Source organism: Physeter macrocephalus, chromosome 10 (assembly GCF_002837175.3).
Source record: "Physeter macrocephalus isolate SW-GA chromosome 10, ASM283717v5, whole genome shotgun sequence".
NCBI classification, from domain to species: domain Eukaryota; kingdom Metazoa; phylum Chordata; class Mammalia; order Artiodactyla; family Physeteridae; genus Physeter; species Physeter macrocephalus.
In genome coordinates this window covers 66342689-66361655 of record NC_041223.1, presented here as the reverse complement: position 1 = coordinate 66361655, position 18967 = coordinate 66342689, and positions in this window count along the sequence as shown.

Here is an 18967-nt window from a genome sequence, read left to right as displayed (position 1 = left end):
GGGCCTCTCACTGTTGTGGCCTCTCCTGTTGCGGAGCACAAGCTCCGGACGCGCAGGCTCAGCAGCCATGGCTCACAGGCCCAGCCGCTCCGCGGCATGTGGGATCTTCCCGGGCCGGGGCACGAACCCGTGTCCCCTTCATCGGCAGGCGGACTCTCAACCACTGTGCCACCAGGGAAGCCCCCCATTTACAGCTTTTAGGGCCAGACCCTGAAGAAGGCATGTGATTCGAATTTTATATCTGGTAGTGGCCCTCATTCTGGGACCAGGGAGCTGGCTGAAGAACTATCACAGGGCCTTACTCTAAAGTGACAGATTTTAGGAAACCAATCCTTACCTGTCTGGGCTCATACAGTAGTTGCTCAATTAAACTGGTTAGTAGAGATTCCTGGACAGTGGAATTGCCAGGGAATAGAATATCAATCTGTTTCTTTTCCTCTTAATAGACACAATTAAAGCATCTGTTTTCTCCCTTTTTTAACACTGGACCATGACTCACCTTTCTTCCTCCCCTACCCCACCCACCCTGCTCTGACTCATCTTCCCATTTTCTACAAAGGAAAAGGTTCATGTAAAGTTGCCTATATAAATCTTAAATCGGTGGGGGAAAGTTAAAATCTTTGAAAGAAGTGGTTATTTTATTCTATGTAAAATTGATTCCAACCCATTTAGGGATAACAGGAGGTGAAAGCAAACCACAGCCTTGTGTATTTCCATCCTATCCATGACTCCTAAATGTGCTGTTGGGATAATTAACTTGGGAAATTTATGGGAAACGTTTTGGAGATGGACATCCAATGTAGGAATTACTGTTTGGTAATATAAGTGCTTTTCTTTGGCTAAAACCCCCAAATGACTGGATAAAATAGTCAACCAAGCACAGAGGAAAATGCTGTCGATAAAGTGTTATTAATATTTAAGGGCTTCTGGCATTTTTTTATAATAAGATTCTTTGGATTACTTCCAAGGAGGAAGGAACTCATACCAAGTTCTGAACTAGCAAGTCTGCAGGGCAGTTTGGGTAAAGTAAGCTTCTGTTTCAGAGAGGAACAGATCCATGCATATGGATGTGGGATTATTTTCTTTGTGGCTGGATTGATCTTCCCTCGGCGATGGGTGTTAGGGAGATCCTCTGTTAACTAGATTGTAGACTAGGAGTAAAACGCAGCTTCTGACTGATAACATTCACGCATGGAATTACTTACATAGCTAATGAAAAAGGCCATCAGTGGAGGAAATCATTGTGTTCTACTGCAAAGAGATGATACAATGGACAGCTGGATTTTTTAAAATCAGACTTGAAAGAATTTAAAATGTTTAATTAATATATAAAATGTCTAGCTTTTTAATTAATATATAAAATATCCATGATATCTCAGTGGATAACAAAGTGTTGACCTCCCTTCCTTATACAGATTTGAACAAAAGCACACAGTTTTATCCAGTATTTTATTATCTTACTATACCCCATTCTGTCTGCCAATGTAGTAATCATGAGAAATAATTATTGAAAGTGTTTACTGTATAGCATGCACTTTCTGGACATTATATCATCTGGGGTGTGGAACAATCCTGAAAGGAGATCCTTACTGTGCCCATTTACAGGCGAAAAAGTTGAAGTTTAAAGAGCTTGAGTTATGCTCAGATTCAAATTCATACCCCTCTGCAGTGGCAGAGCTAGATTAAGCCAGGTGTCCTGATTCCATAGCTGAAGTTCTTACCCCCTCTGCCCCGCTCTCCCACAAAGCTAGAATTTATTGTTTCCTGATGAGAAACAAAGGAATAGAAACTCTGTGCTCTGATGGTGATAGAGACACAGAAGTTTAAACACTATGTGAGGAGTTTGGTCTGTTCTCAAATTCCTACCATTCAGCTCTCCCAAGGTTTTCCACCAGAGCATTTCAGGGATTAAGTTTTTCAATTTCCCTCCAAACTCTTAATGTCCTTGGGAAGGTGTATATGTTAATTTAAAATATGTTTGTCAAACCTTTTTCTACCTGATTTTCTATGGAAATTGAGTGGCAATAAGAGAGCATTTGAAATTTGTTGACCAGAGGACATGCCATGACATGATAAAGCCTATATATACATCATATATATGTATGTATGTAGGTATGTGTGTGTGTGTGTGCATATATATATATATATATATATATATATATATATATATATATAAAGGACACTAGAATACTTTTAAAAGACGTGTATCCCCCCTTTTGAGTTGAGTATTGTCATATGGACACATTACGAGAATTTACTGAACCAGATATTACAAATTTTCAGGCTTTATCCTCAAATTCAAAGAGCAACAGCACCTTCCAACAGAAGTTTGGATTTGAAGTTCTAAAATGAGGACAACTTCATTGAGAGTAGATGGGAGTCACTTGTCACGAGTGCCTAGTCTGTTGTTTATGATTTTTAGCAAGGTATGCCAGTTTGCAACACATCTTAAGAGGCTTTGTATAGAAACAGCCACATGGTGATGAACTGGAGTAGGTATTATTGCATTTTGCTATTAAATTATACTTTACAGTGTATCTGTAGGGTTGCCTCTAATCCAACAATATAACATTTGCTAAGCAAAAGTACTTTAATGTCTTTCCTAGGCAAGTAAATGGCAAAGCAAGTGTACATTATACTCAACAGGGAAATTCAAGCATATTTTGCTGCTGCTGACGAAAAGATTAAATAAAGAAAATCCAATTTAATATATCAATGTTCCAGCTCTAACCTGTAGTGAAAACAGAATTCTGAAATCAGAAATTCATCACTGTCTCAAGGAATACGGACTTCCACAATTTAAGACAGTCAAAATATCATGTCCCTTTTCATTTTTTAAAAAAATTATAAGCACCAAATTATTTATCAAACAAGTACAATCTCACCCCCAGACGACAGATGTGAAAAGAAAAATGCTCTCTGCTCTTAAGGACAGGAATATCATTTGAGTACAAGAAAAAGTACTCAACAGACATTATCTAATTAAAACCTCTCAACAGCCTTAAACACAATGTAATTTTGTTAGGATTTTACAGAGGGCAACAGTAGAGTCAGAGAGTTTCAACAGATAATACAATGTTGCATACCTAGTAAATTGCAGAGCCAAGATTCAAACCTCTGCGCCCACACTTTCAAGGCGAAATCAATGCCCTTACCTAGATGCTGTACTTACTTGTGACATAACTTTTATTCACCCTGCCCATGACTTTTTCTATAATAATTATGTTAAGTGATTAATAATGTTCTAAAGAAAATTTTAAAGTTATTCTCTTCTGTGGTTTAAAATAAAATTGCAGGACCCAAAATGTGGTACTCTTAACTTAGGAAATTCCCTGTTGTTTTACTATTATTATTAAACAAATGTTTCAATGACAATAAGACAAGCACAGCAGCAGAGGTAAAGAAAGAAATATAACTTGCTTCCATTTTACCTCTTAAGGTCATTAGTAACACTACAATATGTTCTTATGTAAATACATAAATGTATATGTATACATACACATATATTTTAAAAGAGGTTAATAACTAGACTAATCATATATTTTAATAATTATAGTTGAAAAAGCTGCATATTAGAAAGAAATATCTAAAATATATATTATCTTTCAATTACTAAAATAATCATTTTATGTTCAGTTCTTCTATTAAAATATAACACCTGTTAACTTGGAAGTGATTTGGAAATGAACTTGCTCATCTCTAGCTTGATATTAATTTCACATAATATTTAGCTGTCCTAAATAATGTAAGGTCTTATTAAATTAGAGGAATAATTTATTTCCTGGAAAATGAATGCAATGCAACTTACCAAAAACAAACAAAAAAAACCCAACTCATCTAAACAATCTCTTTGATAAGACTGCTAATCATTTCTTTAATACCTTAGCATCTTTTTCTCACTTCGTAAGAAATCAAATACAATCAGTGTGTAGTAAGTGCTAATCAAGACAGTAGCAACAGAACTCATATGAATGACATTACAATTTTCCCCACAGGCTATATAACATTTATGTCTGAACATTCAAGCATTCAACTTACCTAAGCCTTGTAGAAGACTCCATAAATGTATTTTTCACCAATTTCTTACACAAAGCTAGAAACTCAGGCTTAAGTCAGGAGGTTGATTTCTCCTACACAAGAAACAGTATGATTTTTTCACACCCCTGCCAGAGGCAATTATGGCTGCATTTAATTCCTGAATATACAGTTCTTTGAACTCTCATTCAGAATCTCAGAGGGGAAAAATAATGTGCTTTGTGTCAAAATACAGTATCTATTTTCTCTTTCTAAGACTTTATTTTTTATAGCAGTTTTAGGTTCACAGCAAAATTGAGTGGAAGGTACAGAGATTTCCCACATACCGCCTGCCCCACACATGTGTAACTTCCCCCTTATCAACCTCTCTCACCACAGTTGTGCATTTGTTAAAACTGATGAACCTACATTGACACATCATAATCACCCAAAGACCAGAGTTTATACTATGTTTCACCCTTAATATTATACATTGAATGGGTTTGGAGAAATGTATAATGACATGTATTCATCATTATGGTATCATACAAAGTATTTTTACTGCCCTAAAAATCCTCTGTGCTCTACTCTTTATCCCTCCTCCACCCACCAACACCAACCTCTGGCAACCACTGCTTTTTTTTTTTTACTGTCTCCATAGTTTTCCTTTTCCGGAATGTTAAATGGTTGAGATCATACAATATGTAGTCTTTAAATATTGACTTCTTTCACTTAGTAATACGCAATCAATTTCTTTCAGGTCTTTTCATGCCTTGATAGCTTATTTCTTTTTAGTGCTGAGTAATATTCCACAGATTATTTATCCATTCATTTACTGAAGAACATCTTGGTGGCTTGCAAGTTTTGTCAATTAAGAATAAAACTTCTATAGACATCTGTGTGCAGTTTTTGGTGTGGACATAAGTTTTCAACTTCTTTAGGTAAATAACAAGGAGTGTAATTGCTGGATCATATTGTAAGAGTATGTTTGGTTTTGTAGGAAACCATTTTCCAAAGTGGTGGTACTATTTTGCATTTCCACCAGCCATGAATGAGAGTTCTCCTATATGTAACTAGTTGTCTCTTGCTGCGTTTAAGATTCTCTCTATATTCTTAACTTTTGACACTTTAATTATGTGTCTTAGTGTGAGTCTCTTTGGCTTTACCTTGTTTGGGACTCTCTGTGCTTCCTGGACTTGGATGTCTGCTTTCTTCACCAAGTTAGGAAAGTTTTCAGCCATTATTTCTTCCAATAGGTTTTCTGTCCCATTCTCTCTCTTTTCTCGTGCTAGGACCCAATAATGCAAATATGAATATGCTCGATGTTGTCCCAGAATTTCCTTAAACTATCCTCATTTCTTTTATTTCTTTTTTCTTTTTGCTGATTAGATGATTTCCACAGTTCACTGATGCTTTCTTCTGCATCATCTAATCTGCTGTTGGTTCCCTCCTGTGTATTTGTCACTTACATTATTGTATTCTTTAGCTCTGGTGGACTCTTTTTTTATATTACCTATCTCTTTGTTGAAGTTCTCACTGTGTTCCTCCATTCTTCTGACTTCATTGAGTATCTTTATGACCATTACCTTAGCTGGAAGGTTGCTCATCTCTGCTTTGTTTAGTACTTTTTCTGAAGTTTTGTCTCATTCTTTTGTTTAAAACCTATTTCTTTGTCTCCTCATTTTGCCTAACTCTCTGTGTTTGCTTTGTGTATTAGGTGTATCATGTGTGTCTTCTGGTCTTGAAGGAGTGGTTTTGTGTAGAATGTATCCTGTGTGGCCCAGTAGTGTGGTCTGCCCTTGTCACCAGAGCCGGGTGTTCCAAGAGTGTCCCCTGTGTGAGCTGTGTGTGTCCTCCAGTTTTGACTGGGCTGTGTTTGCTGCAAGATTGCTAGTAAAGCTGACCCTGGTACAGCTGGCCGTATGGCTCGGTTGTAATTGTTGCACACACTCTGGTGTGTGAGGCCAGCCCCTGGGGGGGCGGAACTCTCTTTGGGGGAATGCGAGTCTGGCTGAAGGAATCCACTGGGTCTGGCAGGGAATCACTTTAGAGGGGCCCCAGTGCTGGCTAAGGATTTCTGCCAGGACTGGTGGAGTGAGGGGCTGCTTTGGAGGGTCTCTGGTGCCAACCAAGGGCATCCACTGGGAGTGGTGGGGCAGGGGGCCACGTTCTAAGGGCTCTGGTGCCAGCTGAGGGGACCCACCAGGTATGGTGGGGCTGGAGGCTGCTTTAGGGGGTTCAGCTGCTGACTGAGGGCCGTCACCAGGTCTGGCAGAGAGGGCAGCTGCTTAGGAGTGTCGGGTCTGCAGGTGAACCCGGGGTGGGGCAAGCAGTGCTAATAGGTTAGATGTGAAGAGTCAGAAATGGTACCTGCTAGTGCTGGGCTAGCTAGGTAGAGGGTGAGACACAAACAAACAGAAAGCTAACACCCACTAGCTCCTCTGTACCTAGAGAAAGTTCCAACAGTTCTCTGCCTCTCGGGCACACACTCTAAATTTAACCAGCGAATCTCTCTACTGGGACTGGCAGCAAGTGAGTTTTTGTGCACACCTCAGAGCAAAGTCTCGGTAACCTAGAGCCCTCCAGCACTCCCAGACGTAAGTCCCACTGGTTTTCAAAGCCAGATGTTAATGGGGCCTCATCTTCCCGATGCAGTTCCCCTGGGCTGGGGAGCCTGATGTGGGGTTCAGAGCCCTCACTCCTCAGGGGAAACCTCCGAGGCTGTGATATCCTTCCAGCCTCTGGATTGCTGCTTCAGGAGTGTGGGTCCTGGCCAGATTGCATCTGTGTCCCTCCTGCCCAACTCAGTGTGGTTTCTCCTTTTTATCTTTAGTTGTAGAAAATCTTTTCTGCTTGTCCTTAGGCTATTCTCAGAGATAGTTTCTCTATAGGTAGTTGTAACTTTGGTGTGTCCATGGGAGGAGGTGAGTCCAGAATCTTCCTACTCTGCCATTTCTCCCACCTCGTTCTGAGATTTCTTCTTTGTCCTGTATGTTATTTAGTAATGCGTTCTTTAATCTCCATGTATTTTGGTATTTTCCAGTTATCTTTCTATTATTGATTTCTAAGTTAACCCCACTGTGGTCTGAGAGAAGACACTAAGATTTCTAACCTTTTGAATTTATTAAGATGTGTTTTATGGCCCAGGATGTGCACTATCTTGGTGAATATCCCATGTGAGTTTGAGAAGAATGATTATTCTTCTGTTGTTGGATGAAGTAGTGTGTGTGGTTGAGCTCAGTCATGTCCTTACTGATTTTCTGCCTGCTGCATCTGTCCATTTATGATAAAGGGGTTTGAAGCCTTCAACTGTGATGGTTGATTCATCTATTTCTTTAGTATCTATTTGATAAAATAATCTTCCTTTGGCTACTATACTTTCTATTCACAAATAAATATTTGTATAATGGTCTTTCAGTTGACACGTCTAACTCCAAATATATATGTGATAGGTTAGTATTCTGAGGTTTTATTTTGTTTTAATATTTTAGTTTTCTTATATTAAAATTTAAGATTTTAAAAAATTAAAAGCACTTATGCAGTTTTAAAGTTTCCTTTGCATTTCACAAACATAGCAAAAGATAAAGTCTTACTTATTTTCATTTTTCATACTTGTCATCTTTGATGTCACCAAATCCACTTATGGATAAGAAATATGAAGAAAATTTCATACCAAGACAATTCTTTGGCTCATTTCACTCCACTTGGCACGAGCCACTAGTTTCTGTCACTCATTTGCGTATGTCTTTAAAAAAAAAACTGAAAATGTTTCCTTCTTTTTCTTCACCTGTATCTTAAATTAGCAGGTGGCTTCTCCTCTCATAAAGTCCCTTGTATTTATTCTTATTTAATACTTATTATGATTTGTTTATATTCAAATAAGTTCCATATATTTAATGTTAAGAAAACTTTTACACCATCAGCAAATCCCTCAAAACCCACAAATACTGAATGTCTAAAGCAGTGTATGGTTTTACCAAGTTTTCTTTTTTTTCCCATCCCAAAGGTTTGGTAGTCTCCCAATCTCTTATTTAAATTCTCTCTTGGTTTTACACTTTGTTGATGTAATACCTAGCGTTTCTGCCACTCAATTTGCTATACAAAGGAATTGCCAAGTGGGTCTGTGGTTAAGGTCATTCCTTATGAAATGTGAGCAAAAGACATGCTTCTCTGCCTCCTTACAGAGAAAGTGCCCAAAAGAGATTATAGTCACAGCACAATGGTTGGCAATAGTGAAACCAAAGACCATATTCATGGCTAAGAAATGGGTAAGTTCATTTTAAGGTTACTTTATTTGCTTGTTTTCTTGTTCTTTATCAGTATTAAAAGTTAAATATCTTCACACTGTCTCTGTGAAATATAAGCAAAGATGGGTCAGAGAAGGGGATGTAGTGATGGAAGAAGAATGAGAGAGAGAAGGAGAGAGAGAGAGGGGAGGAGAGAGAGAGAGAAGAATTAGAAGATACTCCAATTGGCTTTGAAGGTAAGGAAGTAGTCATGAGCCAAGGCATACAGGATTCCCTTAAGAGCTAGAAAAGTCAAGTAAACATATTCCGCCCAGAGCTCCACAGAGCCACAGTCCAATGACACCTTGGTTTTAGACCTTCTGGCTTCTAGATCCACAAAATAATACATTTGTGTTGTTTGAATCTACCAAATTTGTGACAATTTATTACAACTACCATAGGAAATGGACACAATTGGCCATACGTGAAAAGTAGCTTGGATGTACACATTCACACACACATGCACACACACGCACACACACATAATCTGTTAGTCTAGCACTCTTACATCACTGAATAATGCTAGTCACCAATTGTTTTGTAGGAAAGAGCTAGAAGTACCCACTGTATATTTTTGGACATTGTTCTAGGGATTGAAGAACTTAATGTGGGTTTGGTTGATGAAAGTTATATACAGTAAAATGAAAAACTCTTCCATTCTCATCCACAAAGTGTTCTGTTCTGTTTACTTTCACGAAGTAACTAGTTTGGAAAACCAATACTGTTATTGAGCAATATCAATAACCTGTAGTGTGTGTGCAATTTCCGAGCAGTGAACCAAGTTCCTCATTTCCTAAGCACACATTGGACTTGAAGGTCTACAAAGCTAGAGTCCATGCTTGATTATTCTTTGCACCCCTAAAACCTAGCGCAGGTTGTAGCACTGTATAAGTCTCATTCAAAGTTTGTAGCGCTCCTTTGAAAAAGGTAATAAAAACTAAGTAAACAGTGTTTCTTATATAATTTTTGGTTCAGTCATTCTGAGTGTGATATATGTTTTCTGACGTGTGTATGCCTATATGAATGTGTGAATGTATATGTGTGTCCACTCCATCAGCAGAGGGTGTTTGTATTTTTTTCTTCTGCAGTAGTAAAAGAGGATTTCTTGCTTTACTCCAATATTTCATATTTATTTGGAGTCTGACTGGAAGTTTGAGTGAAGCCTCTGTTCGTGATCTAGGGGAAAGAAAAAACAAAGCATCTGTAGACGCTCACACAGCATCCAGAACAATGGAGTGATATCAGTGCTTATTATAAATTAAATGAGATAATATGACAATGATACAATAAAATTATTCTGTTGCTTTTTTCTAAAGTGGCTATGGGCAAAAGTCAAAGCCTAAATGTGCATTTACAAGTGTAAAAAAAATCTCATGAATTAAGAAAGGATTGACTAAAGCCATTAACATTCAGCTGACATATATTCTAATCCACGCTAAACCCATAAACACAAATGCCTGGGTTATTAAAGACACATGGTGGTAAACTCTGCATGATTACTGTCTGGTAATCTAGCTGCCCAAAGAGCTCTAAAATGGAATTTAACAAATGAAATTAGCATTCTCATCTGAAAGCTAAATGTCTCATTGCAAACCACAGCAGCCAAGGAAACCTCAAGGTCTCCTAGAGCTGGGGATTGAGAGGAGGGAGACTAAATCCAAAGAATTTACATCTTTAATGCATCACTTCTCCCCTACTAAGAATTGTCCAACTGCTGTTTCATTTTCTCCATTAAAATCCCAGTTCTGGTCACTCTATTCTGCCTTCAGCAATAAGCCAGTAATTAATCAAACCCCAAGGAATAGTTTAAAGAAGTCCCTTTATAAACCTGTGTCTGTAGTATAATTATAGGTCTTCTCTGTCCTGCCATTTTTCTGCAGCTCTGTGTACTCACATATGTGCAGGGACAGTAACTGCTCTCAGGAAGAAGCTGGAACAGGTTTCTGAAAGGATTCCAAGATATTCTGCCCCCCCAGACCTCTTCTAGCTCTATGGCCCTTCTTGAAATTCTGTTTTGTTCCCCTATATTCTTTCTTCCTATCTTTTTGAGTACAGAATGATAACACATTCTCTAAATGTCATAACCTCTTCTGGACTACAAAATTCTAGAGCAAAAATTCAAAGGAAAGAAAGAATTGGTGCTGCCGTTGCTATTTTTTGTTTGCATTTAAATCAGTTTTACAGTGAGGTATTATCCAAATAGCTTGAATACAAATCTATAAGCCATTAAAAATAGTGAAAATGGGAATAAAGCATATTTTCAAAAAGATAGAATTGAAGTACAACACAAATAAGAGAGAATAAAGTGGTAGCCAAGCATAAAAAATTCTATTTTGTCATTGTAATCTGTATTGACAATTTTTTTTAACTAGCACATATGTGTGGGGGGGGGGACAAACAATAACTTATTTAATCTGAACGCTGAATTGTGGGTTTGGTTGATGAAAGTTATCTACAGACCTGTAAGTCAAAGGCTGTAAGAATGAATTGACCGATATGGCAGGAAGTAGGCAGGTGGCTCTGATCACATCAGCCCCCCACCCACCTCCTGCTCACACATGTATGTGTCAGTGGGTTTTTAGTCTTTCCTTATTTATTCATCTAATTAGCCTACCTAAGCAGAAAAGCCAAAGCACATTTTATGCAGTAATCCCTAGAGAGCTAAAACAAAAATCTTTTGCTACGTTTGATATTTATGTGTTAAAATGGCTACCCAGCATATTTAGAGGAAAAGACATTTTTAAAAATTCAATTAAAAATGGTTTCATCTTGGAGAGCAGGACTTATTTCTTAACACAGTTGTTTATGCATGTATGTGTGATATCTAATTCACAGATATTCAATACTTTTAAAAGTTCTATAAGAGATTAAATGCTAGGCATATTCTCAGCCCGCATCCCTCACTATTCTACTCTACAAGCCTATGTCCCAATATCAGTGAGAACATCCTGCCACTGTGAAGATGAATCTAATGTTTAAATTACCTATTTTTCATAAAGCATGGCTTCTACACACCACCCAACTACTTCCTTTGACGCTTAGTGAATGAACAGTGACCAACTCTCTAGCAGGACTTTCAAGAGAATTGTCCAGAGGGCAAGGTAGCTCCTAGAATAGCTCAGGTGGGTCACCCTTTCTCCCCTGAGACTCAGTGGACCCAAATGACAAGGCTCCTGCACAAACTCCCTTCCTAGAGTTGCTCGTGAGTCCCCATGTTCCCACAGAGCCACTTAAGACAATTTCTGGAACTACTAACAACAAGTGGGAAGGAGCCAGTGCCGCAAAGTTGGGGGTGAACTGGACTGGCTGGGCTGAAGCAACTGCCCATTCCACGGTGCAGTCTAAGTTTGAACAATTGTTGAGAAAACCCTTCTGATGCTGCCGAGCAAAGGGTGAGAGAGTGGTTAAGGGAGATTTTTCTCCAAGACACTTTGCTCACTTTTCTCTGTAGCTCTTCCGTTTTTCAATCTGTTCACTCCATTTGTCAGAAAAAAAATGTTCTGTGGATGTAACGTAATAAACTTTGCTCTAGCCCTCATGTATTTCTCAAATGCCTGCTTAAAGGCCAGATAAAAAAGATGCATGAAGCTGACTGTTGACTGTATCCCAGCACAGTCAGCTGAAGAGTAAACATCATGTCTATGGTGGGATTTCTCCAGGACGGCTGCAAAGGCCATACACAACCTGCCGTAGATGATTTATGTGTCAGGTGCAGATGTTGGGACAGTAGGCACAGGGAATCATTAGTGCCTTCGTGGCCATGTGTGGAATCACTGTTCCTCCCAGACCAGCTGGAGAATGAATTCTGGCTTTGTTTATTGGGAAAAGGGTCAATGTCAAAGTCTAAGGGGCCTCCAGATGCATGGGCCAGGGCAAGTGGCAAATGTCTTAATGGACTAAATTGGTAGTTTGGTAGAACAATGGAAACTGAATGATTCAGAAAGAAGCAGTACAAAAAGGGAAAACACAGAGGCTTAGAGGAGAGGTCTTGTAGAAGTTCTTGGCCTGAAGAGCTGTGTGGGAGCTCAGAGCTCAGCTCCAGAAGAGGTCTTAGTGACTTGCCCTCCTGATCTCAGATGTGTGTTTTCTGAGAAATGGACATCTGGATATATCAGTTCCAACACCTCTGGAAAGATAAGAGTGTGTTAAAAAAAAAAAAAGATAGGGCTTCCCTGGTGGTGCAGTGGTTGCGCGTCCGCCTGCCGATGCAGGGGAACCGGGTTCGCGCCCCGGTCTGGGAGGATCCCGCGTGCCGCGGAGCGGCTGGGCCCGCGAGCCATGGCAGCTGAGCCTGCGCGTCCGGAGCCTGTGCTCCGCAACGGGAGAGGCCGCGGCAGAGGGAGGCCAGCATACCACAGAAAAAAAAAAAAAAAGATAAGAGTGAAAAGAAGGATGAAGAATCCAGTCGGATCCAGTCAGAGGCAACAGAGGTGTCGCAAGTAAAACAATAATTCTCATCTGTAAAGGAGGAAAATAATGACCACCTCACTGAGATATTCTGAGAATTGGATGACATGACGTCCATAAGCACTTGCCGTAAAGTTTAGAACACACTTAGGAATAATAAATTAACTTGAGGTGGTGTATATGCGCCATGATATTGACAACTTATATAAAGTAATTAGGTACTGAGACAAAAGTTAAAGGTTCAAAGAAAATTATAGTTCCTTTTATGAGCTCAGCCTAATAGGATCATCCCCACATTCATTAACATGATGGAGGAAGAGGCTAATAAAAATTAAGTTTTCCTGGAACAATAACAGACCCTGGTAGTTAAGGACTTATTTCTCAGAATCTATTCACAGTGTATTATTTTATTTTGTTGATTTCAAAAAAAAGTCATAGTTTTGCAATAAGGCACTTTAATAATTAAAATATCATAACTGTCATGGATAAATTTAGTGAAAGAGAATATACTAAAGTAATGTTTCTAAAATTTGGCTACATATTACTATCACCTGGGGACCTCTTAAAAATATCAATGTCCAGGCCTCACCCCAAATCAATCAAATCAAAACGTTTGGGGTGGGACCCAGACAGTAGGAGTTTTAAAAGCTCCGCAGGAGATTCCAACATAGATCTTAAGTTGAGAACCTCTATACTAAGGTGAGAAAAGAGAAAACATTTTCACAAAATGCTATATAGGCTGTGGAAAATATTAGAAATCAATGAGAAATGAAAGTAATTTCCAAAAAAGTAACTTGATTTTGATTTTCAAAGTTTAGATGGCTCTGAAAACAGTAGGACAAGCCTTAGAAAAGCTCGCATAAATGGAAAGCATCACTGTCACGTGATAATATGGATAATCTGTAAGCATCTATGCTGGACCTATTGTAGTGGTAAAGTGCAAGGTTGAAATGTAATTAAAGTTGTTACAAAACGCAAGTATGACTCTAATTCAGTAATTTATAGTTTCATTTCTGTCTGAAAATCAAATCTGGCTAAATGTTCATAATGCCAATCTTTCCCCTTCACTTAAATCAGGGTTTCTCAACTCCAACACTATGGGCATCTGGGGCTGGATAACTTTTCCTAGTTGGGAACTGTCCTGTGCATTGTAGGATATTCAGGAGCATCTTTGGCTTCTACCAATTAGATATCAGCATCACCACCACCCCCAGTTCTGACAGCCAGAAATGTCTCCAGACATTACCTTATGTCCCCTGGAGAGAGAATCACACCAGTTAAGAACCACTGTGTTAAATGGACTACCACACACATGCAACTTCAATCAATATTTGCCTTCATTTCTTCCATTTAAAAACATTTCCTGGACTCAAAATGAGAAATAGGGAAACAAAGATTGATTTCAATTTAAACACTGTTTGCCTCAAGAAAAAAAAATTATACAGAAATTTTAAGAAAATGTTAGAATCGAGGACGGAGTCAAGGTGACATACTAGGAGGAAGTGGAATTCGCGTCTCATCACAACTAGGGCACCTACCTAGGCACTGGAGGGGGACCATGGACACCTAAGGGGACGGGAGGAACCTCCAGGGACTGGGTAGGATGTGGGATGTGAGGGGAGTGAAGGGGGAGGAGAAGTGGAGGTGGGACAGGACTGGCGCCCCTGAGGGGTGGCTGGGGGAGGGGAAGGGATCCCATGCCCGAAGAGGGAAATTGGGGAACCATTGGGAGGGCAGAGGATCAAAAGGGAGCGTGGCCAGGTTTCCCCTGCTCACTTGGGCCCCAGGGAACCTGCTGAGATCCCCGGCCTGATCCTCTGCCCACCAAGGCCCCCTCCAGCCATACGGGTCCTGGGGGAGGGGGAGCAAAAGTAAAGGCCGGACCTCCGGGACCGGCACCCCTGAGGGGAGGCTGGGGGAGGAGAGGAGTTCCTCCACCCAGCGGGACCCACCCACGGTTAGGGGTCCAGCGGGGATGGGGGAGACCCTGGGCGAGATGGTGGGCGGAGGGGTGTGAAGGAACGGAAGGGAACAGGGCCAGTGCTTTCCCTGTCCACTTAGGCCCGGGCCTAATCCTCTGCCCTAGGAGCCTCCCTCCTGATGCGCAGAGCCCAAGCTCCACCCCTAGGCCCCCACCCCGGGCCCCATCTCTACACTCAGAGACCCCCTCTGAGACCCCTCCAACCGGGCTGGGCCTAAACCCCACCCACACACCCTCACCAGGTTCCTACCTCCAAACTCCGGAACTCTACACTCCAGAGGCCCTCCTTTCCACTTGCTGGCTCTCGCTTTCTGCAGCAGTCCCAAGCAGAGACACTGCCCCACGCTTGAACATCACCCCCCCAACCGCCTAGGTCCCCCCCGACCCTAAACCCTGCCCTTGCCTAAGTTCCACCCATCCCTAAACTCCGCCCCTATAGCCAAGGCTTTTTTCTTTTTTTTTCTTTTTTTCCTCTTTTAGATTGGGGTGCTGTTTTACCTTGTTAATTCATTGTTGTTGATTTTTTCATATTTTAATTTTTCCTAATAAATCTTTTATTTTTCTAATTTTATTTTATTCTTTTTTTTTTTTTTTTTTTTTTGCGGTATGCGGGCCTCTCACTGTTGTGGCCTCTCCCGTTGCGGAGCACAGGCTCTGGACGCGCAGGCCCAGCGGCCATGGCTCACAGGCCCAGCCGCTCTGCGGCATGTGGGATCTTCCCGGACCGGGGCACGAACCCGTGTCCCATGCATCGGCAGGCAGATTCTCAACCACTGTACCACCAGGGAAGCCCTATTTTATTCTTTATACTTTGTTATTGTTCTCTCTTTGGTTTGTTCCCCCCGCTCCCCCCTTTTTTTTCTTCTTTTTTCTGTTGTGGTTTTATTTTACCAAGTTGCAGTGGTTTCAATTATAGTTTTATTCTTCCTAATATAATTTTTATCCTTCTAATTCTATTTTGTCTTTTATTCTTTGATATTGTACTGCTCCCTTTTTTCTTTCTTTCTTCCATTTTTATTTTTTTGCCATGCCACGAAGCTTGCAGGATGTTGGTTCCTAGGCTGGAGGTCACGCCTGAGCTCCTGTGGTGGGAGCTCTGAGTCCAAACCACTGCACTAACAGAGAAACTCAGACCCCAGGGAATGAATCAGAGTGAGGCCTCCCAGAGGTCCTCATCTCAGCACCAAGACCCAGCTCTATCCTACTGCCTGCAAACTCCAGTACTGGACATCTCAGGACAAACAACCTGTAACACAGGAATACAGCACCACCCAAAAAAAAAAAAAAAAATATGTTACAGACAAAGGAGCAAGGTAAAAAACTACAAGACCAAATAAATGAAGATGAAATAGGGAACCTACCTGAAAAAGAATTCAGAGTAATGATAGTAAAGATGATCCAAAATCTCGGAAACAGAATGGAGAAAATACAAGAATCATTTAACAAGGATCTAGAAGAACTGAAGAGCAAACAAACAATGATGAACAACACAATTACTGAAATTAAAAGTACTCTAAAATGAATCAATAACAGAATAACTGAGGAAGAAGAATGGATAAGTGACCTGGAAGATAAAATGGTGGAAATAACTGCTAGGGAGCAGAATAAAGAAAAACGAATAAAAAGAATTGAGGACAGTCTCAGAGACCTCTGGGACAACATTAAAATCACCAACATTTGAATTATAGGGGTCCCAGAAGACAAAGAGAAAAAGAAAGAATCAGAGAAAACATTTCAAGAGATTATAGTTGAAACCTTCCCTAACATGGGAAAGGAAATAGTCAAGTCCAGGAAGCACAGAGAGCACCATACAGTATAAACCCAAAGAGAAACACACCAAGATACATATTAATCAAACTTTCAAAAATTAAATACAAAGAAAAAATATTAAAAGCAGCAAGGGAAAAGCAACAAATAGCATAAAAGGGAATCCCCATAATGTCAACAACTGATTTTTCAGCAGAAACTCTGCAAGCCAGAAGGGAGTGGCAGGACATATTTAAAGGGATGAAAGGGAAAAACCTACAACCAAGATTACTCTACCCAGCAAGGATCTCTTTCAGATTCGATGGAGAAATTAAAAGTTTTACAGAGAAGCAAAAGCTAAGAGAATTCAGCATTACCAAACCAGCTCTATAGCAAATGCTACAGGAACTTCTCTAAGTGGGAAACACAAGAGAACCTACAAGAACAAACCCAAAACAATTAAGAAAATGGTAAAAGGAACATACTTATCAACAATTACCTTAAATGTAAATGGATTAAATGCTCCAACCAAAAGACATAGACTGGCTGAATGGATACAAAAACAAGACCCATACATATGCTGTCTACAAGAGACCCACTTGAGACTGAGGTACACATACAGACTAAAAGTGAGGGGATGGAAAAAGCTATTCCATGCAAATGGAAATCAAAAGAAAGCTGGAATAGCAATTCTCATATCAGACAAAATAGACTTTAAAATAAAGACCATTACAAGAGACAAAGAAGACACTACATAATGATCAAGGGATCAATTCAAGAAGAAGTTATAACAATTGTAAATATTTATGCACCCGACATAGGAGGACCTCAATGCACGAGGCGAATGCTAACAGCCATAAAAGGGGAAATCGACAGTAATACAATTATAGTGGGGAACTTTAACACCCCACTATCACCGATGGACAGATCATCCAAAATAAAAATAGGTAAGGAAAAACATGCTTTAAATGATACATTAAACAAAATGGACTTAATTGATATTTATAGGACATTCCATCCAAAAACAGCATAATACACTTTCTTCTCAGGTGCTCATGGAACATTCTCCAGATTGACCATATCTTGGGTCACAAATCAAACCTTGGTAAATTTAAGAAAATTGAAACTGTATCAAGTATCTTTTCTGACCACAACGCTATAAGACTAGATATCAATTACAGGAAAAAAAAAACCATAAAAAATGCAAACACATGGAGGCTAAACAATATGCAACTAAGTAACCAAGAGATCACTGAAGAAATCAAAGAGGAAATTTAAAAATACCTATAAACAAATGACAATGAAAACACGATGACCCAAAACCTATGGGATGCAGCATCAAAAAGGAAATTAAAAAATACCTAGAAAAAAATGACAATGGAAACTTGATGACCCAAAACCTATGTGATGCAGCAAAAGCACTTCTAAGAGGGAAGTTTATAGCAATACAATCCTACCTTACAAAACAAGAAACATCCCAAATAAACAACCTAAACTTACACCTAAAGCAATTAGAGAAAGAAAAACAAAACAAACAAACAAAAAACACCAAAGTTAGCAGAGGGAAAGAAATCATAAAGATCGTATCAGAAATAAATGAAAAAGAAATGAAGAAAATAGTAGCAAAGATCAAAAAACTAAAAGTTGGTTCTTTGAGAATATAAAAAAAAATTGATAAACCATTAGCCAGACTCATCAAGAAAAAATAGGAGAAGACTCAAATCAACAGAATTAGAAATGAAAAAGAAGAAACAACTGACACTGAAGAAGTACAAAGCATCATGAGAGATTACTACAAGCAACTAAATGCCAATAAAATGGACAACCTGGCGGTATCACTAATGATCAGAGATGCAAAAATCCTCAACAAAATACTAGCAAACAGAATCCGACAGCACATTAAAAGGATCATACACTATGATCAAGTGGGGTTTATCCCCGGAATGCAAGGATTCTTCAATATATGCAAATGAATCAATGTGATAAACCATATTAACAAATTGAAGGAGAAAAACCATATGATCATCTCAATAGATGCAGAGAAAGCTTTTGACAAAATTCAACACCCATTTATGATAAAAACTCTCCAGAAAGTAGGCATAGAGGGAACTTACCTCAACATAATAAAGGCCATATATGACAAACCCACAGCCAACATCTTCTCAATGGTGAAAAACTGAAACCATTTCCACTAAGATCAGGAACAAGACAAGGTTGCCCACTCTCATAGGCATAGAGGGAACCTACATCAACATAATAAAGGCCACATATGACAAACCCCCTACCAACATCATTCTCAATGGTGAAAAACTGAAACTATTTCCTCTAAGATCAGGAACAAGACAAGGTTGTCCACTCTCACCAGTATTATTCAACATAGCTTTGGAAGTTTTAACCACAACAATCAGAGAAGAAAAAGAGATAAAAAAATCCAAATTGGAAAAGAAGAAGTAAAACAGTCACTGTTTGCAGATGACATGATACTATACACAGAGAATCCTAAAGATGCTACCAGAAAACTACTAGAGCTAAT